The following is a 24145-nucleotide window of genomic DNA, read 5'->3' on the forward strand; positions in this document are numbered from 1 at the left end:
GGCCGTTATTTTCCGTAATGGAAATCAATCCTGCTGACACTAATACTTGGATGACTTGGGAGAGAGATGTTTCAGCAGAGAGAATTTCATGGCTGCCAGAGAGAATGTCATCTACATATGTTTCTTTCGTCAAAACAGGGACGGCTTTGGGGAAAGTTTCTTCTACATCTTTGGCCAGTTGGTGAGGAGTACGTATGGCGTGGTAGGGGGCACAGTTCACACCAAATGCGACTGTTTTCAGACGGTAGTCTTTTATGGGGTCGCTCGGAGATGAGCGAAAGACGATCCTCTTATAGTCTCTGTCGTCTTCATGCATTATGATTTGACGATACATTTTTTCTACGTCTCCGTTAAAAACAAATTGGTATGTACGCCACTTGAGAATCAGAAGCATCAGATCGGGCTGGAGGGTAGGGCCGGTATAAAGAACGTCGTTAAGAGCATGCCCAGATGCCGACTTCTTTGAGGCGTTAAACACGACCCGCACCTTTGATGCCTTTTTCTCGGGCTTAATAACTGCGTGACGGGGAAGATAAAATGAGGCGCATTTACCTCCGTAAAATTTTTCATAGGAGCCGGTTTCCTCCATATGATCGAGGGTGAGGTATTCTTCTAGGACACATATTGAGTCTTTAAATCCCCTTTCTTCTGGAGACTTCTCTCCATTCCAAGAAACTGGCTTAGAGCTGAAGATCGAGAGTGGGATAATGAGATTGACTCTGGGAAGCTGGGTTTAAACGGCAGCCTTACGATGTAACGACCGTTATCATCGCGTGAGGTTGTGGCTGCGTAGAAATTCTCGCAAAACTCGTCTTCTGGGGTTATTTGGGGTTTGGTGTGAACTTCCTCCAATTCCCAGAATTTTCGCAATAGAGAGTTAAGATCTTCGTTCGTCACTTTCATGCAGAAAGAGTTGACCATCACAGGGGCTCTACCGCTCAGAATTCATCCAAAAATGGTTTTCTGTGCTAGAAGATGGGGGGAAAGTTTCTCAACGTAATTTTGGATGATTTGCGGTATTACATCATTGCCTAGGACGAGATCTATTTGCGAGGGGGAGTGACAGTTCGAGTCTACGAGGTTGAGGTGTGCCCATTTTGCTTGAAGCTCGCTAGTGAGCTTAAGCGAGGGGAGCATTTTTGTTAGCCGGGGTAATACTATTGCCTCGGCACTTATCCTGGTTTTAAACTCGGGGGATACCAAAGTCAGAGAGCACAATTTGTTTGAGGTCTAAACTACCTTGCCTCTGCTTGGGCTCTGGTAGAGATAAAGGTTCGTTCAGATCCCTGATCTACAAGAGCTCTGAGTTTGAAAATTTCTCCTTTATGCTCTACGGGTACGATAGCCGTGGGGAAAATTATTTCACAATGGTTTTCGGAATAAAACGATTGAACTTAGCTTTTCTGCCAGCATGAAGGGCTTTCATCCAGGGGATTCGCTTTATCGGGAGTATTACCGGAGAAGGTTGTGAAGTTCGCGGTTGTGGCTTGTGAGGCTGTCCTTTTCAATCGTGAGGGTTGTCTTTTCGGCCCTTGAGATGTGTCTTCGTGAAGAACTGAGTTGTGCCGATCTTGACATTGATTGCATGTTTGAGTACTGGAACAGTGTTTCAATATGTGTGACTGAGAGAGGCAATTGAAACACATATTGTTTTCTCTTACAAACCTTCTGCGATCAGAGGTCGACAGCTTCTTAAATTTGAAGCAACTTATAAGGGGGTGAGATGAGGTTTTACACATAGCGCACTTGTACATTGTCCGCTCTGTCATATGAGACTGGGTGTGGGAGGTCGATCTATTTTGAAAGGGATGCGACTGCTGGGGTTTAAATGATGGCCTAGTTTGGGGGATGGCTTTAAATTTATTTGGTCGCCATTGATCGACTCGCTCTACGACTTCGTATCGCGTTGTGAGGAACTGGTCCATTTGGAACCAGTCGGGAAGTTCTCTTCTTGAGGTTAGAGATTGCTCCCACAACGTGACTGTATTTTGTGGGAGTTTAGAGGTCGCGAGATAAATAAGTATGGGGTCCAAGTTATCTGTGGATACTTGTTGCGTTGCGAGAATTTATAGGCAATTATTTACCGACGATTGCAACCTTTGTATATCCTCACTGTTATCGGTAGTGATAGTTTTTAATTCCATCAGAGCCCGTATTTGGTTATCTACGAGAACTCGTCTGTTCTCGTATTGGGACCTTAGAGCTTTCCACGCTAAGGCAAAGTTGTCATCAGTCAAGGGAAATTGGTTGACTATTTGAGCTACCTTTCCTTGGGTTTTGTATCTGAGGTGATAAAATTTTTGCGCTTGGGAGATTACCGGGTAGTTAATGTAAACGGCTGTGAACATGTCACGAAATGAGGGTCATTTTTCATAACCACCATAAAATATTTCGGTATCGCAGAGAGGGATTTTTAGCGAAATACCGGAGTTGTCTGATGGACCTGGTGTGACGGTAGGGGGCGCGGATGCATTTTCTTGTTTAAGCAACTGAAGCTGGTCTTCGATCTGGGCTTTCGTGTCTTCATACGCTATTAGACAGGACCTGTATTTGCTACTAGCAGGGGCAGTTCCTGATCTGGGGTTTCGACAATTTTATCGAAGACGTGTTGGACTCTATTCCAGAATTTTTCTATATTCGAGTTTTTTATGTTGAGAAGACTCAGTGTTGTCTTAGAGGGACATCGACCTAAACAATATTCCATGAAATTGTCTGTTTCGGAAATAAATTTTTTGGGGCAGACGAGAGTTTAAATCTTTTAACTCCTTGAGTTTTGGAGCCACTTTGTTTGGTTTCATTGTCACTCATTTTTGAGCTTATTTTATGACGTTTACAAATGAGAATTAACAAAAATTTAGCTTCAGAGAGAAAAAACTTTTTTTTTTGAATAGAGAGTGTTTGTTTTTAACTATGTGAGGGAGTTACGTTTATATTCAAGTTAAATAGCAAGAGAGAATAATTTTCAAAGACAAAAAAAAGTTTTTAAGTCAAATTTATTTGAGGGGTTTGAGTATGTGTAAAACCCAATAGAGAGAGGGGGCAAATTTCAGAAGTAAAGAGGTTTTAATTAATTTGAAATTTGAGGGTATGACGAGACAAAGTTGACCACTGTGCCGCGGTGCACTGTATTTAATGTATTTAATGTGTATATATGCGAGAGGGTTAAATATACGTGGGAAAAATACAAATATATATATATATATATATATGTAAATATGAGTAATTGTCTTAATTTCTCTATCGATATTCTTGTAGACTGTATAAATGGGGTTACAGAGTGAAATACTAAATTACTCGGGAAAATTTTAGCTTTACACAAGAGAGCTATATTTTTTTAAACGCTAGTGTACGCACTGAACCACTCTTGTACCACTGTATGAGATTTTGTATTGCCGCTTATTTGTGTAATTAATTTTGTGTATGCGTTTGTATAGATGTGTGAACGCAAGTAAGGCAAAATACATATTTGTTCAATATTTATTCAAGTGGGGGAAAATGAGAAATTTGCAGAGGTTTTGCAGTATATATAATTAGCGACAAGAGGTATTTTAATTTAAAATGAGAAAATTTTAAATTATTAAGAGATTTGTCGTATTAAAATATAAGGGGTGCTTTTAGCAAGTGTGCACACTGTTGCTAACTACTGAGTTTTTCGTATTTTGCTTTGCACATATACCGTATTGAGTTTTGCAATATGGGGTTTTTGCTGTTTTTATATATATATATATATATATATATATATATATATATATATATATATATACGAAGTGGTATATGCAAGTTTTGGCGGGAAATTGAGAAAATTTGGCGGGAAATAATAATCCTCGGGAACGAAATTTTTCTTTAATTTTCTCGTTTTTGTGTTTTTCCCTACTGGGAATTAGGTATTACATTCGATTTAATACTCACGGTTTTTGGCAAATGGGTATTTATTGTGTCTTTGTCTTCTTGGTGACGAAGGACCACTGTTCAGGGGGTGGCAGTATAAAATTTACCTTCTTTCCTGGGTGTATGCGGGCACGGCTGTGATGGCGATGTTGGATACGGGTGGCGAATGGATGTTGGACACGGCGGTGATCACTGCAATAGTACTTAGTTCTGCATCTGCACAAACTGCCTTTGGGTGGTAAATTTTGCACCTCTCTAATGTGCAATTTCATGAAGCACTCCGAGAAGAGAAAAAATGTCAAAGGGAAACGGATAACTTTAGCGAGAATTGATTTATTTTTACTGCAAATTTCAAGTTTTTATTAATACAATTTTCAGTCACAACCGCAGCGATAAAAGATTTCGAATGTAATAAAAATATAAAAAGAAATGTCAAAACCAATAACAAATGTATATATGTATGTACATAGTCACATCTGTCAACCCATTGTTGGGGTTGCCAGAGAGGTGAAATACGCTTGCGTGTTAGCGTACAATACAAACATTTCAAATACTTAAATTTAATAAGAATATGTACGTAATATAGAACATTACATAATTGTACGTGCAAATAATTCAGAATGCGTACTTATACGTAAAAGGTACATATGTAAATAAATTCAAAATTCAATATTCAAGTTTTCTAAGACTAATTTCTATTAAATAGAAGGGTTGGCTGTTGGCGACTAAGACAGTCGCTCAAACACAATTGCTACGCAACAAAGATATCCTTAGCATGGTATACGCCGACTTTCTGGCCACTGGTATCGCCGAGTTCGTACATAGAGTGGCCGATCGCCTTCCGCACGACACAATTAGCTTACTTTGTGGCAAGCTTAGCGTTTTAGTTGTTAATTTGTGAACTCTATTTGAAATTTCGGCAAGTGAAAGTTTTGGAATTTCACATCCTTGCATCGGGCGTTGTAAACATTTTGGCTTCGCTCATGTGCTAAACCGAGTTCCCTCATAATTGAATCTCTAATTGTTTGCGACATATTTCGTACGATGAGCCATGTTGCAATATCGGCAAGCCAAACGTGGCATAGTATGACGAGCAGTCTATCGAGGTGTGTATCGCGCTACGAAGAGCAAAAGCCGCATCGCTAATGCACCTATCACAACGCTTTTGATTCTCATGAATGATCTCACAATTTGGAGCCCTGAGCTATTCACCCTCTCCGCTGTATTCCCTTGGGGAGAGTAGAATCCAGTTCATATATGTTTCGTTCCATATTTTTCTAAAAATTTTGTAAACAGATCGGACACGAATTGTTTGCCATCATCTGAGTGGTCCTATTCTGGGACTCCAAAGATGTGAAAAACCTCTTTCTCTAAAAACTTAATAACATCTACAGACGTGGCTTTATGCATAGGTTTTAAAAAGACAAACTTGAAAAATGGTCAAGACAAACAAACTCATACAAATTATCATCACATGTACGTGGGTAAGGGCCCATAAAGTCAATAAACCATCGTTGGAAATGCTTTTCAGTTACGTGCTTTCCCACGAGTTATTTGTGGAAAGAGTTTTGCGTTTTATTTCCCTTACATACCTCGCATTCCCTAACATAATTTTGAACATCGGTTACCATACCAGGCCAGTAATATTTTTCACGTATTCGGGCTAACGTTTTATGGATGCCTCCATGCGCCGCAGAAGTTGAGCTGTGGGAGGCGTCCAACAATCCTGCACGTAATTCCGATGACACCTAGAGTTTTCAGGCTTGGTCCTGCTGAAGATCGTCCCCCCGGGTAAACTGAGCCCGTCTTAAACATACCCGTCCTATGCGCACAATTCTGGTACTCGGTCTTGGTTTTGAGCCACAGTCTTCTTAAGCTCGTCATACTCTTCAGCTTTAAAATATGGTGAGTCAAAGTCGATGTCCATTGGTCTTTCAGATAGCTTCATTTCCTCCACATGTGCTCGCGACATCGTATCTGGGACGACGTTAAGTGCTCCTTTCCTATGCTCTGTTTCAGAATAGTATGTCTTTAATCTCAGTCTCCATCGCGCGAGTTTTCCAGAAAGATATTTCTGGTTCATCAACCGTTTTAGACTCGCGTGACCGGTGATGATTATAAAAGGAAAATCTTCGACGTACGGCCTAAATCTCTTCACGCTTCACTACCGCGTAGCGCTCCAGATCGGTAATGCTGTAATTTCACTGTGCCTTGTTGCATCTGGCGGAAACGTAAGCTATCGGGTTTTCGTTGTTCTCGTCGTCTAACTGGAAGAGCACGCCGCCCACTCCGTCTGCCGAAGGATCGCACTGGATGTGAAAACGTCTGTTGAAGTCAGGTGTACCAGTACGGGAGCAGAAATTAGGCTCTGCTGCAGTCACCTAAACGACTCCCTCGCCTCGTCCGTCATTGTAAACATTTTAGTTTTGTCTTTAGTGAGGACAGTCGTGCAGCGGAGCTGCACTGTTTGGATTGTTTTGGATAAAACGACGGTACCAGGCTGACATCCCTAGAAACCGGGTGAGCTGATAGGGTGTTTCGGTGCACCAACCTTGTTCTCATCGGTACGGATGCATCCATCCCCAACTACTAGCATATGTACCTAAATTATTCAAAGCAAAATTTACTCTTTTCCACCTTAATGGTCAGGTAAGCCTGACGTAAACATCTAGCGACCTTTTCCAACAAACCTAAATGGGAAGAAAAATTGACAGAACATACCAAAAAACCATCTAAATATACAAACACAGACTCACGTAATTAATCGGGTATATAACCTGGTCCATTAAGCTACACATTCTTTGTGCTGCGTTACACAGTCCAACGGTATTACTGTGTATAGTTCTACGGACGCCCTGGCACTGTAAATTCTATCTTTTCCTTAAATTCTTTTCGAGCGGGATCTGCCAAAAAGCATATTTCAAATCAATTGCCGAAATGACCTTAGTGTTCTGAAGTCAGCTAATGATCCAGTCGATATTTGGCAGTGGGTATGCATCTCTAATAGTTCGTTCATAATCTTTCTTGCGTCGAGCCACAGACGCTTCTTTTCTCCTTTTATCACCAGCGGACGCAGTGGAGCTCCAGCTAATACTGCTTTCCTCTATAACCCATAAACCAAACATCCTATCGAGTTCTTCAAAAACTAGCCTTTGGATCGCTGGTGATATAAAGGTAATGCCTTAGCTTGACTGGGAGGTTTTTGTCTGTTACTTCTATTACGTGTTCCTCCACGTAGCTTGCCCTAAACCTAAGACCGCAAATGAAGGAAACTGCCTTGACCTTTTCCAACGCCACACTTTGCTCTCTGTTCAGAAATGCTATACAGCTTCAAATGATAAGTCGCCCTCAGCGGGTACAAGTTCTGCAACGCAGTGTAAGTGTGATGCGATAAAACCCCGACTAACAAAATTCAGGTCGAAAGCCTTGAGCCTCTTGCTGGAGGCCAGGCACGATCAGCAACTCTAGGTGCTTCTATATTCCATCCATATTTTTCCTAGACAACCCGCGCCAGCACCTGAATCCAGCAAGGCTACGACATCCCTACCTCGGTTTTGGTCTGCGCAAAGAAACAGTTGTCGCCTTTCATGGTTAGTTCCTATTTCTTTTCTTAGTGAGAAATTCTGCGAAAAAATTCTTTGTCTAACTCATTCATATTCCAATTTATTTTGATTTAGACTTTTTGGTACGGATTTCCCCACACATAAATTGACACTATACCACTGTCGTCCGCCCTTTTTAATATTCTAAAGCTGGTTTGGTCTCCGGGTAGTCTGTCCCCTGACGAGAGCTCCTGAAAATTTCCACCAGTGAGAAGCTTCCTTTACCTGCTTTGTAGACACAAAAAACATATCACCCCCACACGCAAACACCATATTGTAACGAATTTACTTGCAAATACTCTTATTTGCCCTTCTTCTGCTAAGTTCGAATCACTAAACTGTTGAATAAATAACTCAATATTTGAATAATGGAAAAATGGCCTTTATTAAAGTACTTCACAATAACACTCATACTTTGCAACTAGCTTGCTTAACAACCAAACTGATTAAAAGCTCAAATGAAACTCTACTATTCAAAATAATACTGCTATGGCTCGCTAGATAGCGTCTTAATCGAAAATGCTTGATAGCTCAAATCAAACTGAATTCCAGCGCCTCTACATTTTCTGCCTTTTATACTCTCTGCTCTACTACAATTGCACGATTTTATTGCTTTTCTCATTGCATACTTTCAGGAGTATCTCAGATATATGCATGTGTTTTCGCATTGATTCTCCGCTGCTCGTATAACGTACATGGTACATATGTGTAGACGCAATTATTGTTTCGTTTATGTAGATACATAATGATTGAATTATTGATGTGAATTCACGTCACTGCTTAGCATCGCTTAGAGATAGCAGCACCCCTTAATTTTGCTAATATTCGTAATACTGCCCTCCACTTAAGTCTGATCGTCCCGACGCTGCTAGCATCGCCAAATGTACCACTCTTCTATTTCGTGATTTCCCAATTGCTTGTATACGGTAGATGACATCATTGATCGTCTTCACAACTCTGTACGGGCTTCCCAACAGCACCGATATTTGGATGGAACACCTTTCCGCCGGTGAGGGTTGTATAGCAGTACCAAATCTCCCTCCCGGAAACCTTCCAAATTATTTTCCTTGTCGTACCTGTGACTCATCTTACTACTCATTATCCTGGATCGTTCCCTCGCACTCTGTTGCTTGGCCAATGAACTACTTCGTAGAGCTTGCGCTTGACGGATTGGCTTCGCATAATAAGTATCGTTGCCATGTTTCACAACAGTAGTGCGCTCCGGCTTGAGACTACCTTCGCATTCTCTCTCGGAAATTCGTTGCTTCGTTTTCCTGCGTTTTTTAGGTTTTGCCAATGCCAGTGTTTCTCTCGCAGGTACTTTTGATTTTGCTTTATTTGGCCCATTCGACTTATTAACCTTTGCTTTTGACTTCCGTGTTTTTTGTCGAGTCTTCTCAACCAGTACTCGATTGTTACTGAATCCTTTCTGCAAACTGAAGCTAAGTGGTATATCCTGGTTCTTATAACGCATCACCCTTTTCTGCATATCGATCTTGATGTCATGGCCAGCCCAGAAGTCCACTCCCAATATGACTTCATCAACGATCTCCGCCACAATGAATTTGTGTAAAACCATGACCTTCCCAATTAGGACTTCACATATCACTTCTCCCTGAACTTGGTTATACTCGCCAGTGACCGTACGCAACCTTGCTCCAGGTAACGGTTTTATTCTCCTGTTGACCAAGTCAGATCGGATCAAGGAATGAGATGCGCCCGTATCTACAGTCAGTACACGTTCTTTACAATCCACATTCCCTCTGACGGTAAGACTGCTCGATTTTCTACCAATTTGCAACACAGATATCACAGGCCATTCAATATCTGGATCTAGCTCTCGATCTCTACCTCTTACTCGTTCTTTCTCATCTCCTCCAGCTTTGCGTTTACGGCCACCCACATTGTTGGAACTATTAGGACCAAGATCGCAATGACGTGCAGTGTGACCGGACTTCCCGCATTTGAAGCATTTGATAACTTTTTCAATCCGCTTTTGCGATCCTTTCAGCGCCTCCAATATTGCGTCTACCCACTCTGGCCTTTCTACCTCCACACGGCGTGCTTTGAAAAGTGGCTTACCCAGAAGCGAATCAGAGCTTGTGACACCGTTTCTGCGAATGTTGGCTTTGGGTTTGCGTATGTAGCTCGCTTTGTTTCGGCGTCCCGTATGCCATTTATAAAGCTCTGAATCTTTACCCTTTCAATGTATTCCACGGGTGCGTCCACATTCGCTAAATGCGCTAGCCTTTCAATATCCGACGCAAATTCTTGCAATGTTTCACCAGGCCTCTGGAAGCGGTTCAGCAACTCCATTTGGTATATCTGTCTCCTATGCTCAGTTCCGTATCGTCTCTCTAGAGCGCCCATTAATGCTTCATAACAGTTCCGTTCGCCCTCTGGAATGGTTTGTAAAATCTCAGCTGGAGGCCCTTTCAACGCCATGAATAGTGCAGCAACTTTATCTTCAGCACTCCAGTTGTTCACTGCTGCGGTCTTCTCAAACTGAATCCTAAACACCTGGAAAGGAACAGAACCGTCAAAAGATGGTGTTTTTACCTTTGGATTACTCGCTGAAACAGCTGGGCGATTCATTTGCAACTCCTGTATACGACTTCTCAAAGCATCCACCTCGGCTTCGATTTTTTCCTCAAACTGCGTTATTTTCTCGTCCATACGCGCTTCGAATTTTAATGATATACGCGCCTCCTGCGCTTCGAGTTGTACTGATATGCGTGCCTCTTGTTCTTTCAGTTGTTTCCATCTTTGGTGTAATTCGTGTCTCTTGGGATTCCAGTTGGGATGCCATACTTGCCTTTTGTTTTTCCACTTGAGATGCCAGTTGAGATGTTATATCTGTCTTTTGCGATTCCAGTTGAGCGGCCACTGTCGATGTTTTAGCAGATATTGCAGCCAAAATCATGTTCAAGTCTGTGCTCGTAACTGTCTGCGTAACTGTCTCTTCCATTTTTGTTGTTTCTTCGCCATCAAGATGAAAGTCATACTCTTCCACGTCAATTCCTTTTGAAGTTCGAGTTTATTTCCGGTTTTATTCACTCCACGGGCTTCCAACTTCTTTTTCAGTTGCTGGATCCTTAATTCACTTAGCTCCGCCATGTCCTTGCTGTGCTCTGCAACTCTGGAATTTATTCAACAATTCCTCTTCTGACACCAATTGAAACGAATTTACTTGCAAATCCTCTTATTTTCCCTTCTTCTGCTAAGTTCGAAACACTAAACTGTTGAATAAATAACTCCAATATTGAATAATGGAAAAATGGCCTTTATTAAAGTACTTCACAATAACACTTATACTTTGCAACTAGCTTGCTTAACAACCAAACTGATTAATAGCTCAAATGAAACTCTACTATTCAAAATAATACTGCTATGGCTCGCTAGATAGTGTCTTAATCGAAAATGCTTGATAGCTCAAGATAGCTACGAGACAGTGAAACGAGAAGTAGTAGGATACAGCGGATGATAAGCGGAAAGTTAATAATACAGGGGACACGTATGTAAGTTAGAGCGCTGTGCGCGAAGAGTGCTCCATTGGAAGAAAGCACAGTTTAACTAAGGGGCGCACGACAAACCCATTTTGGGTGCGAACCTCTACAACCCGAACATGGTTGTCAGGTCCGAGGCGAACGTTCTCGATTCGTCCCAGACGCCACTCGGTGGGTGGGAGCGAAACTTTTTTAATTGCGGCGAGGTCGCCTGGTTGAGGTTTTCGCTGTGGCGTTTGACATTTATAGCGCTTATGAAGGTCCCTTCAGATAATCCTCTTTCCAGCGTCGACTGAATTGATGATGAAGCGATTTAAGTTTTTCCCATCGATATATCCAGGAGAGGTCTTCCGCGTTTGGCTCAGGAATGGGTAATAGCGGTGCACCTCGAAGAAAGTGACCCGGAGTGAGCGCTGTAAAGTCAGCAGGGTCCTGGGATAGTGAGGTCAGAGGCCTCGAATTGAGAACTGCTTCAATACGCACCAACAGCGTCGTGAATTCTTCGAAAGTAAACTTGTGGGATGCAGCGGTATTTTTGAAGTGGGTTTTAAAACTTTTTACAGCGGATTCCCACAAGCCGCCCATATGAGGGGCGCTGGGTGGAATATACTGCCAGTTTATTCCCTGGGGGGCATATTTCTGGACAATGTCCGAGGAGCATTCGTTAAGAAATTTAACTAAGTCGCGTTCAAGTGCGCGTTGAGTGCCAATGAATGTTGTACCATTGTCGCTCATCATTTTTGAGGGATAACCTCGTCTGCCAACGAATCGGGCGAATGCTGCTCGAAAGGCTTCGGTGGTAAGGTCCGAGCATAGCTTGAGGTGTACTGCCTTTGTGGAAAAACAGACGAACACAGCCACGTACCCTTTTATGATAGTGGTCGACCTCAGAACCGATGCTTTTATTTGGAATGGACCTGCAAAGTCTACTCCTGTTGTGGAAAAAGGGAGTGAGAAATTGCAGCGCTCAGGTGGTAGAGCTGCCATTATTCGCGTGCGCGTTTTCTGTTTGAAAAGCGTGCAAGATTTGCATTGAAAAATGCATTTATTTATAAGAGGCTTTAGTTTTGGTACGTAGTATTCTTGCCTCACCATTTGGAGCATTAACCACATTTCTGCATGAAGAAGCAGGCGGTGTAAAAACTCCAGATACAACTGGCATAACCTTGAATCCGGAGGAAGGATTACTGGATGCTTCTCGTTGTATTGCATTGTAGAATGTTCCAATCGGCCCCCGATACGTAGGAGTCCGTATCCGTCCAGAAATGGACCAAGAGCCAGAAGGGAACTCTTTTTGCTTATTGGCATTTTGTTTTGTAAGGCGCTCTTTTCCGCCCCGAAATGGCGAGATTGTGCCATTGCCACAAGCCGCGTTTTCACATGTTGCAACTCTTTGTACGTCAGATGGGGATTATGTGTTCTTGCCACCGATTTGGATTTGTTGCAGGCATTGTTCGCAAAGCGGAACACGTATGCAATCACACGGAGAGCTCGAGAGTATGAGGAGAAACGTTGAAGAATATCGTCCTCTTCCTCGAGTGCGTGATATGCTTCGACACTGCGTTTCTCGGGTGGAGAAACGCTACCTGCTTTCGGCTTTGGCCATGCCGAAATGTGGCAAGAAAGCCATTGTGGTCCGTACCACCAAAGGGAAGAGCCTATCAAATCATGCAGCTTGCAACCACGTGTGCCAAGATAAGCAGGGTTGTCTTGGCTAGATACGTGGCGCCAGGTGCCGCTAGGAAGATATTCTCGAATTTGAGAGGTACGGTTGGCCACATAAGTTTTCCAGGTCGATGGAGATTTTTCTAGCCAGGCTAGTACAATCTCAGAATCTGACCATAAGAATATGTTGCATGCTTGTAAGTCGAGCTGTTTTCCAACAGTTGAAGCCAGTTTGGCGAGTAGGACTGCACCACATAGCTCTAAGCGGGGTAAGCTTACAGTTTTTATGGGGGCAACTTTGCCTTTCGCAACCAAAAGTGAAGATTTTATTTGGTTGCCCACATGTGTGCAGATGTAAATCGCTGCGCAATAAGCTTTTTCCGAGGCAACACAGAACCCGTGGATATGGGTGTCTTGCCCTGGAACGACATTAACACATCGAGGGATTTCGATGTGGCAAATGGCTGGCAGATCTTCTGCGAAATGTTGCCATTTTGATAATGTTGCAGGCTTGGCGCTTTCATCCCAATCGCTGCCATCCAGCCAGATTTTTTGGAGAAGTATCTTGGCTTGGATCATAACTGGCGACAGCCATCCTGCAGGCTCAAAAAGTTTTGCAACAGAGGATAAAATTTGTTGCTTTGTGACCATATTTTGGGTATGTTCCGGCAGAATGGTGTATGAAAATTTGTCCGTGAGCGCGTTCCATCGAATGCCAAGAGTTTTGGTATTGGAAGTGCTCTCAAATTTCAATATGGCCGGGTGATTAGCCGTTAATTTCTTTAGTATGAAACCAGCTGATATTAAGGCGTTTATCACTTGAACGAGTGATTCAGTGGCGTTATCGATGGTATGACTTCCGGATAGGATGTCGTCGACATACGTTTGCGTCTTGAGAATTGTTGCAGCCAACGGGAATGCCACTTTCGTGTCATCGGATAGTTGATGCAACGTACGAATAGCGAGATATGGTGCACAATTGACGCCGAATGTAACCGTTTTCAGATTGAAATCGCTAACAATGGAGTTGGCCGATTTGCGAAATAGGATTCGCTGAAAATCTTTGTCGTCCTCGTGTATAAGGATCTGACGGTACATTTTTTCAATGTCTCCATTGAACACATACTTATGCATGCGCCACTGTAGAATTAGTAGCATGAGATCTGGTTGGAGTGTTGGACCAGTGTATAGCACGTCATTCAGGGATTTTCCTGACCCAGATTTTTTACAGGCGTTGAAAACCACACGAACTTTGGTGGTGACCTTATCTGGTTTGACTACCGCATGATGTGGCAAGTAAAATGAGAAGACCTTGCCATTCGAAGTTATTTCGCATGGGTCGGTAGATTCCATGTGATCAAGGTCGAGATATTCTTGCAACATATTGTTGTACATTGTGCCTAACTCCCCCTTTTTCTGAAGCGATCGCTCCAAGCTGAAAAACTGCTGCAGAGCAGCCGGGCGGGATTTGCCGAAGGAGAGTTTTTCAGGAAACTCTTCCTTGAATGGAAGTCGCGCAATGTATCGACCGTTTGGTGCACGTGTCGTGGTTGTTGCGTATATCTGCACACACGCTTGATCCTCGGGGTATATCTGTGGAGGTTGTGGAATTTCCTCCTCTTCCCAAAATTTTCTCAGTTGAGAACTCAGCCGAACATTACAATAGCACATAAATCCAACTGCACCCTATCCAGCATATTTACAAACACAAAGAGCCCCATCGATATACTACAACAAAATAATGTTGTGTATGAAATCAGTTGCATGGGAAACAAAAAAGTTAACGAAAATTGCAACCGGGTATATATTGGAACCACAAAGCGAAATCTGAGCGTACGACTAAGAGAACACGAAGCTGACATACAGAAGAAAAAGAACAACACTGCGTTATCACAACACATAACATCAACTGGACATACAGCTGATCTCGCGAATACCACAATAATAGACAAAAATAAAAGAGGAAAAGTCCGATACACGTTAGAGAGCCTTCGAATAATGCAAAAAAGGGAAATCACGATAAACAAGAAGGAGGATACAGAAGCGATTGCAGCAAGCTATCTTTTATGTTTATAATATTTTTATGTTTAGTATGACTATGATACCCATTGCAAGTGGTACCAAAAATTTTTAGAGTTAAGAAAAAATATCATGTGAGTGATATTAATTTTTGCTTACGTGTATATATGTATGTGCGTCCTTTTTGTACCTCAATTAGTATTAGCTTAGCTAAAATTGTTGTTTTGTGGCACCTTATTGTTGTTGATGTAAATAATTTAAAAAATCGTCACCAAAAACTAATGTAATTATTTCTTATGTTTTATTGTTAAAAATAAATAGACTTCGCCCCTGAAGAAGCTAGGACGGCTAGCGAAACGTAGGGCCGCAACAGTGGAATAATTACCATCTTTTTATTTCCTACTGGAACCCACAATAGGTCAAATAGCCTAAAAACAAAATATTAAAATTGACCGGAATAACCCAACCACTGAGTGTCTCGTTTGACGCTTGGACTTGCGTCGAGAATGACACAACATTTTCAGTTATTGGACCACTGAGAATCCAACCAAAAATGGTTTTTTGTGCAAGTATGCTACCGCACATCTTTTTTATACCTTCCAGCAGAATTTGTGGAAGTATGTCGCTGCCAATGACCATGTCAGTCTGACCCGGTATGTGGCAACTGGGATCAGCGAGCTCAAGGAGTTTGAACTGCTGCCAGATTTTGCGACTAATGGTGGATGTTGGCAGATTTTTTGTCAGTTGCGGCAACACAATTGCATGAGCCTTTATCCTTTTCATGGCCTTGGATGCAACCAGTGTCAAAGGACAAAGTTTGGAGGACTTTGTACGACTTGTCCACCCGTGCCAGAGATTTCGAATTTTGAATGCTCGAATGGAAGTTTCAACCGTTTTTGAACTTACGAGGAAATGAAAGTTCTTTCCGAGCCCTGATCGATAAGGGCCCTTAGTTGAAATAATTCCCCTTCGTGTTCGACTGCGATCATAGCAGTAGGAAAGAGAATTTGGTTATCATTGGTTGCATGCAATGATTGAACCGGTGCGTGTTTTGAACAACACGGTAGCTCGCTAGAATCGGAGCTATTCTGCGTTTGTCGAACTGGAGATGTTGACTCAGCAGTTGTGTGCTGCACGTTTGATGCATTCGTTCGCGGGGTGGAACGTGGAGCTTGTGGGCTCGCATGCAACAGCGTGTGATGCCGTTGATGACATGTCGAACATGACCACTTGCTCGTGCACTTATTGATGATAAGAATGCTGCTAAGGCAGTTTGTGCACAGCTTGGCTTGTTTTACGAATTGTGTCCGGTTTTGCACAGACATTCGTTTGAATCGTGGACAGAATCTAATAAGGTGCGGGGAGTTGCAACATTGGCAAGTTTCCGTTTTAGATTCTGCCACAAGGGTTTGCGTCTTGTTGAAGGACCTGTTTTGCGCAGAATTTTGATGAGCGACTGCTTTTTGTTTGCTTGGTTGAAGCCTATTGACCCTTTCAACCACTTCATATCTCGAGGTGAGAGAGTCGTTCATTTGTGACCATGCGGGTAGATCTCTTCGAGAAGAGAGAGATTGTTCCCAAAGTGACAGGGTTGTTTCTGGGAGCTTTGATGAACAAATGTACACCAGAATCGGATCCCAACTGTCTGTCGTAACTCCTTGGGAGTGAAGGACGGATAGGCAGTTGTTGATTGTATTTTGCAATTTCTGAAGTTGCTCACTGTTTTCGGATAGAATAGTGGCAAGAGTCAGTAAGGATTTTATCTGATTGTCAACCAAGATACGCTTGTTTTCGTATCGTAACCGTAAAGCTTCAAAGGCAAGGTCAAAGTTATCATCGCTCAACGCATATTGTTTGACGATGGAGCCGGCTTTGCCTTGCGTTTTGTACCGGAGATGGTACAATTTCTGAGCACGGGAGAGCCTTGGGTGGTTAATGTACACCGCTGTGAACATATCGCGAAAAGCGGGCCATTCTTCATAGCCACCATAAAAGGTCGCCGTGTCGCATGCTGGGACTTTGAGGTAAATATTTGCCTCAGCCCGGGGTTGTTCCACGCGGGGTGGTGGACTCGGCGTTGCCATCATTTTGATCAACGGAAGTTGATCGGCAATCTTTGCTTTTGTCACTTCATACGTATCAAGGCAGGCGCATTTCTTGCCTTGTACTGAACTCTTGAAGTCTTCAGGGAAACTTTTGTCTGGTTTCGAAAATACCAGATCGTAAACCGATTGAAGCCGTGCCCAATAATCATCTAGTGATTTTTCCTTTATCATGAGATACGATTCAGTGTGATCCTGAATCGGTGCTTCGTTAAATTTTGCACAGTATCTCATCAGTTTGTCACTTTCCGCGATGAACTTTTGCGCGGATTTGTCAACTGATTTGGATTTCCGGCGGGGGGATGTTGACCTTTCCTTGGCCGTTTCTTCTTTTGGGCCACCTTTTGGTTTTGTCCCGGTTTCGGACGTTTTTAGGGGACTGAGACGCATTTTATGCAAACTTTTTGGTTTTCACCAAAAAAAAAACCGAATAAAATATTTGTACGCTCAGAGAACGTTCGCAAAATTCGAAGATGGAAAACTCTTCGTGCCACAGAAATTTAAAAAGGGGAATTTAAATTGGTGGCGGTGTTTGTGTTGTTTTTTTTTTTTTGAAAAATAGAGTCAAGCAGGGACAACGGGACGTTCCTTATATAATTTAAATCCGCGAAATTCGGATGTCAATAGTATGTATAATGTTTTGTAAAAACAAAAAATATAAAATTAAAAAAAATCACAAACACCTTTCACTTATATATACGTGTAAATATACGTGTGGAAATAAATGTGTATTTGTAAATTACTGGTATATATAGGTATGTATATATTAGAAAATAATAATACTTTGAGGTTTGTAGGGATATTTTTTTAAAAGTTCCTATAGGGACGAAAATATCTCAAACTTAGTTTTGCACGACAGAATAAGTACAAATGTACATGCGCAATATACAAACGTATGTATATATGTTTGTTTGTGCGAACGTATGCACGTGAATAAAGGAGCTTCTCTATTTATGTTTACAAACAGAAGAGTTTGTTTTGATTCGCTTCTTCGTCGCTTTAATGTCGCGCTTCTTTGTGAAGCTGAGTGCGCTTGATTGCACTGTTGGGAAAGTGCAGCAAAGAAAGGTGAACGAATTGCAAATATGAGAGAGGTTGAGAAATTTGATGAGCAGTACACAGCTCTCGTTGCTAATGTAGCTATATGTGCTGGGAGAATGTCGCTGGAAGAGCGACTGGAACGTGTGAGTAAACACGTATGATGTTCTCTGAGTGGAGAAGTATGATTGCTGGAAAAGCAACTTGAAATTATTTGTACATGTACGTAAGTATGTACATACGTATGAATATTATACTTTTCTATATGCTGCGAAGCAGAAAAAATGATTTGGAAGTTGAACTGTATCGCCAAGTTCAACGCTCTGTGCGAACAACGGGGTAAACTCAGCTGAAGAAGAAATTTGTGATGATGTTGTTCTTGCACAGTGGGTTTGAGTAGGCATATATACTGCAATGTTTTGCTGGTTAAATACCACTAGAAATATGTATACATATATATATATATATAATTGGCGGATTTTGCCTATTGGTGTAGCGGAATATTTTCTACCAATTTTTGGCTCCAAACCGTTTGCAGTAAAACCAACGGTAAGAAAATTTCCGCAATATTAATATATATGCGTATGTGGATATATATATATATTTATATATATATATATATATATGTTTGCAGTTTACAAAGGAGAATATAACTTTTGTATAAAAAATATAAAAAATAATAAAACTGCCAACTCACCGAGTCCTGTATTTATTATGCTGCTTCTTATTGTTGCCTGGTCTGCTTGTTGTTGGTTGATAAGCTGGCTGTTGTTGCTGCTGCTTGGCTTCTTATAAAGTTGATTTTAGATGATTTTTTGTTTGTTTTGTATTGTGCACCAAAAAATAATTTTCGCAACCTTTTTCTGTGAATATATGTAGGTGCTTCTATTAATTTTCTCTAACTTTTTTTTTGTAAATTTTGAATTTTCTGTAATTTTTTGTGTTTTTAAATACCATTGTATATATGAATATATACGTTTGTTTTTTAACCAAGCACAAGCACTTTTTGTTTTTTTCAGTTGTATTTTTTGTGACTTTTTTCGAAAAATTTTTTTTTCGAAATTTTTTTTTTTTGCAATGTTCTTGTTTTTTTTTTCTGAACTCAATTTACTCAATTTTTTTTTGTCAGTATGTATGTGTATATTTTGCACACACTGTCACTTTTATTTAATACATTTACATATATGTTATTTTGTATGTCTAGATAACCACTGTTTTTACACTTTTGTGTAGTTTTGTTTTAAATTTGTATTTATTTAAAAGTTAATAAAATGTTTTTTGTTTTAAAATTTTAGGGTGTGTTAAAGATGGCTGCGAATGACCATGAACAACTGTGGTCTTTCTTCGCTACACTCTTCACTAAATAAAATATTAAGAGTTTTTTCATAAAACGTTATAAACTTAATTTTATATTATTTAATAATTCACGTCATGAATTCATTTCGAAGTATTACAACTATACAAGTATATTTTAGAAATGTATATTTATATATGCTTATGGCACGTTAAAATAGGAGCGCGTCCGCGGTTGCCGATTGTTAGTACAAGACTGACTTTCCCAAATATCGTTGACGACTAGGGCAGTGGTCACTCGGTGGTGTCTTCCACTTCGCCGCGCACGGCTGCGCATACGTATATTTTGACGCCGTCTAAATATTTGTGAAGGCGGCTTAGACACTTAACATGGCACCTGTCCATATCCAACTTCTTCCCCGGAGGTTCGACACGTAATCCTGGATATGACGGACCTCATTCATGTATTGCTACATGATTTTATTTTGTTGTGTCGTCACCGCCATAATGTTGTTCAGCTGATCAGTATTGACGGCTGATGCACTCTGTCCCCTTCTCGGGGGCTCAGCTACCACAGCATCCGCGTGCGCTTGTGGCTGAATACTCTTAGGGATCACCCCCTCAAGAGCACCTGACTCCACCGTATCTGACATTGCGAAGAGCTGGTCTATTCTCCTGGAAACACTCAGAATTCTATCTCCCTCGCTGAAGTACAAATTGTCTGATCTCTTTATCGTAGCTGGACGAATAACTTCCCCCCTAATAGCTGTCCTGAAAACCCGCGAAGCACAACTGTTGAAAAGGTCCGTTGGCAAAAAATCTACGGTATGGATTACGCCCGTGATCTCCGTGAAAATTGATCTGACCACCTGGTTCTGCAGCGCCATGCTCACACTACTTATAATCCTGTGGTCAGTTTTGAACAGCCATAACCCACCAGTAACTCGTTTCGGTGCGTTGTTGTTGTTGCTCTAGCAGTGCTTCGCCCCATCCAATAGGTGTGACCCATCACAAATTGTCATCAATATCCTCTAAGGGGAGTCCAAGAAAACTTGCTATTTCAACAGGGGTGGACCATAATAAAAGGGGCGCTAGAGGCGTTGGTTCCACATTACAATGGAAGAGATGGTTGGTGTCATGTGAGGACACATTGCAAGCAGGGCATAAATTTTGTATGCCAGGGTTGATTCTGGTCAGGTTAGCCTGACGTAAACATCTAGCGACCTTTTCCTACAAACCTAAATTGGGCGAAAAATCGACAGAACATACAAAAAAATCATCTAAATATACAAACACAGGCTAACGTAATGAAGTGGGTATATAACCTTGTCCATTAAGCTACACATTCTTTGTGCTACGTTACACAGTCCAACGGGATGACTGTGTATAGGTCTATGGACGCCCTGGCACTGTAAATTCTGTCTTTTCCTTAAATTTCTTTTCGAGCGGGATCTGCCAAAAGGCATATTTCAAATCAATTTCCGAAATGAACCTAGTGTTCTGAAGTCAGCTAATGATACAGTCGATATTTGGCAGTGGGTATGCATTTCTAATAGTTCGTTCATAAATCTTTCTTGCGTCGAGGCACAGACGCTTCTTTTCTCCCTTTATCACCAGCGACGCCGTAGAGCTCCAGCTAATATTGCTTTCCTTTAAAACCCCTAAACCAAACATTATATCGAGCTCTTCAAAAACTAGCCTTTGGATCGCTGGTGATATAGGGTATTGCCTTTGCTTGACTGGGAGGTTTTTGTCTGTTACTTCTATTACGTGTTCCTCCACGTTAGCTTGCCCTAAACTTAAGACCGCAAATGAAGGAAACTGCCTTGAACTTTTCCAATGCCACACTTTGCTCTCTGTTCAGAACAAGCTATACCGCTTCAAATGACGAGTCCCTCTCGGCGGGTATAGTTTCTGCGACGCCAGTGTAAGTGGAGTGCGATAAAACCCCCCACTAACAACATTCCGGTCGAAAGCCTGCCAAAAGTCTACACCTATTTCTGGAGGTCAGGCACGATCAGAAACTCTAGGTCCTTCTATATTCCATCCATATTTTTACCTAGACAACCCGAGCCAGCACCTGAATCCAGCAAGGCTACGACATCCCTACCCTCGATTTTTGTCTGCGCAAAGAAACAGTTGTCGCCTTTCATGGTTACAATTTTCGCTACTATTTTATTAATAGTTCTTCTCATTTTTTTTCTTTCCTCGCGTCTTCGTTACCTTTTTGAAGTTCCTATTTCTTTTCTTAGTGAGAAATTCTGCGAAAAAAATTCTTTGTCTAGCTCATTCATATTCCAGTTTATTTTGATTTAGACTTTTTGGCTCGGATTTCCCCACACATAACTTGACACTATACGCACTGTCGTCCGCCCTTTTTAATATAATAAAGCTCGTTTGGTCTCCGGGTAGTCTGTCCCCTGACGAAAGCTCCTGAAAATTTCCACCAGTGAGAAGCTTCCTTTACCTGCTTTGTAGACACAAAAAACATATCACGCCCACACGCAAACACACTGTATTATGGAAGGACGACTTACAGTGATTTTCTCTTTTCAAATCGGACAGATTCTTAACGAAAAAGTCAACTGGAATTCCAGACGAAAAACATAACATAAGATGGAAAGGGGATGAGTTGATTGTTGAAATTGTGTTTTTTACCTGGCCGAACTAGCGATCGCCTCCATAGGTTTTCTGTTGATCCCCTCATCCCCAGGTGTCACTTCCCGATTTCCAGCTCGCTGACCTGTTTGGAGCGACTTCGGTTCTCCTTGATAAGCCGCTCGGCCCTCCTACACTCAGCCTAAAGCTCCGCCAACGTGTAAATTTTCTATGCGAAGGTTAAGTTGGTGAGGTTTCAGGTTGTCCCTATTGATCCCCGCTAGCTTCTGCTCCTGAATCTTCTTCCGCAGGCAAAAAGTCAGCTTATGGACCTGACCGTAGAAGTATTAGAAACCTTCTTCTGGCTGCTGTTTGCGTTCGATAATCCCTCGTACGATTTCGTAATCGGACTGCAGTTTTGAAGTTGGCTAGAAGTTTGACTTTAAGTTCAAAATACCCGAACACTGGTTCGTCAGCGCAATCTTCAAGAACTTGCGAGTACCACTTCAAGACAGAGCCCTCTACGAGGCAATGGAAAGCGGGGAGGAACTGGAAGTCACATATATTGTGCTGTTGCGTCAGCTTTTCGATTCTGAAAATAAAGCTCTCTACGGCAATTCCCTTGCTCTTCCATCAAACTTAACATGGCACTTGTCCATATCCCGCTTCTTATCCGGAGGTTCGACACGTAATCCCGGATATGACGGACCTCATTCATGTATTGCTACATGATTTTATTTTGTTGTGTCGTCACCGCCATCATGTTGTTCAGCTGATCAGTATTGACGGCTGATGCACTCGGTCCCCTTCTCCAGGGCTCAGCTACCACAGCATCCGCGTGCGTTTGTGGCTGAATACTCTTAGGGATCACCCCTCAAGAGCACCTGACTCCAACGTATCTGACATTGCGAAGAGCTGGTCTATTCTCCTGGAAACACTCAGAATTCTATCTCCCTCGCTGAAGTACAAACTGATCTCTTTATCGTAGCTGGACGAATAACTTCCCCCCTAATAGCTGTCCTGAAAACCCGCGAAGCACACCTGTTGAAAAGGTCCGTTGGCAAAAAATCTACGGTATAGATTACGCCCGTGGTGATCTGCGTGAAAATTGATCTGACCAGCTGGTTCTGCAGCGCCCTGCTCACACTCCTTATAATCCTCTGGTTAGTTTTGAACAACCCTAACCCACCAGTAACTCGTTCCGGTGGGTTGTTGTTGTTGTCGTAGCAGTGCTTCGCCACATCCAATAGATGTGACCGATCACAAATTGTCATCAATATCCTCTAAGGGGAGTCGAAGGAAACTTGCTGTTTCAACAGGGGTGGACCATAATGAGAGGGGTGCTAGAGGCGTTGGTTCCACATTAAAATGGAAGAGATGTTTGGTGTCATATGAGGACACATTGCAAGCAGGGCATACATTTTGTATGTCAGGGTTGATTCTGGATAGGTAAGAATTTAACCTGTTACAGTATCCATACCGAAGTTCAGCTAGAGTGAGTCACGTTTCCCTAGGGAGTGCGCGCTCCTCTTCTGCAAGCTTATGGTATTGTTCTTTGAGTACAGGATTCACCGGGCAATTCCTGATATAGTGGTCCGACGCCTGTTTGTGGAGCCCAATGAGGACCTGCTTGTGTTTTTTGGTTTCATACGACTGTCTTCTCAGGTGCCGTATTTACTCATAATGCTTACGGAGATGACTCCTTAAGGCCCTGAGTGGAGTCGGGTTCTCAATCAAATGTCTGTTGGGATGTCCAGGTTTCTGGGTATTTAACAGGAACTGTTTGGTTAGAATTTCATTTCTCTACCTAATGGGGAGTATTCTCCACTCGCTATGTAAATGGTGGTTCTGGAACATAAGAAGAAAATCTGTGGCGGTTCTGAGGGAAGTATTTTGGCAGGCCTGTAGCTTCTTTCAGTGAGTAGTTTTCAGGCTTGGCGACCATGTCAGGGACGCGTAGCATGCAATGGGCTGGCCAATTCCTTTGCAAGTTGTAATGAGCTTTTCTTTATCTTATCCCCAAGTACTGCCAGCAAGAGATTTTATTACGGCTCTGGATTTTTGGTACAATTGCGGCTGCATGCTCACCAAAATGTAGATCCTTATCGAACGTCCCACCCAAGATTTTTTAATGTAAGTCAGTCGGCAGCGTAGGGGGGTTGGTTTTGATTTAAACTGCAATTTATCTGGGTGCTAATGGCGTTTAGCTCGGTGGTGGTGCTATGAAGTTTTCTAAAGCCATTCTGATGACAGGCTAGCTGCAAATTTGCTTTGAAGTAGGAGCAAAATGGCTTCAAGCGTCTTGGCTACTGGCGATAGGAGAGATATCGGGCGATATGACTCTCCTATGTTTGCTGATTTCCCAGGCTTTAGTAGCGGGACAACTTTGGCCATTTTCCATTTTTCGGGGATGACAAAGGTAGACAGAGACAGG

General features: G+C 42.1%; 1 protein-coding gene across 3 annotated transcripts in view; it reads right to left on the reverse strand.

Annotated features, from left to right (window-relative positions):
• LOC137234270 (protein pangolin-like) overlaps positions 1-18907 on the reverse strand; it is a 1155323-nt gene extending 1136416 nt beyond the window's left edge. For all 3 annotated transcript variants that reach the window (XM_067757882.1, XM_067757881.1, XM_067757880.1), the window contains exon 1: positions 18518-18907. The gene's annotated coding sequence lies outside the window, so the exon portion shown is untranslated. The remainder of the gene's footprint in view (positions 1-18517) is intronic.
• Between the last annotated feature and the right edge of the window lie 5238 nt (positions 18908-24145).

This window comes from Eurosta solidaginis, chromosome X (assembly GCF_040869045.1).
Source record: "Eurosta solidaginis isolate ZX-2024a chromosome X, ASM4086904v1, whole genome shotgun sequence".
NCBI lineage: Eukaryota > Metazoa > Arthropoda > Insecta > Diptera > Tephritidae > Eurosta > Eurosta solidaginis.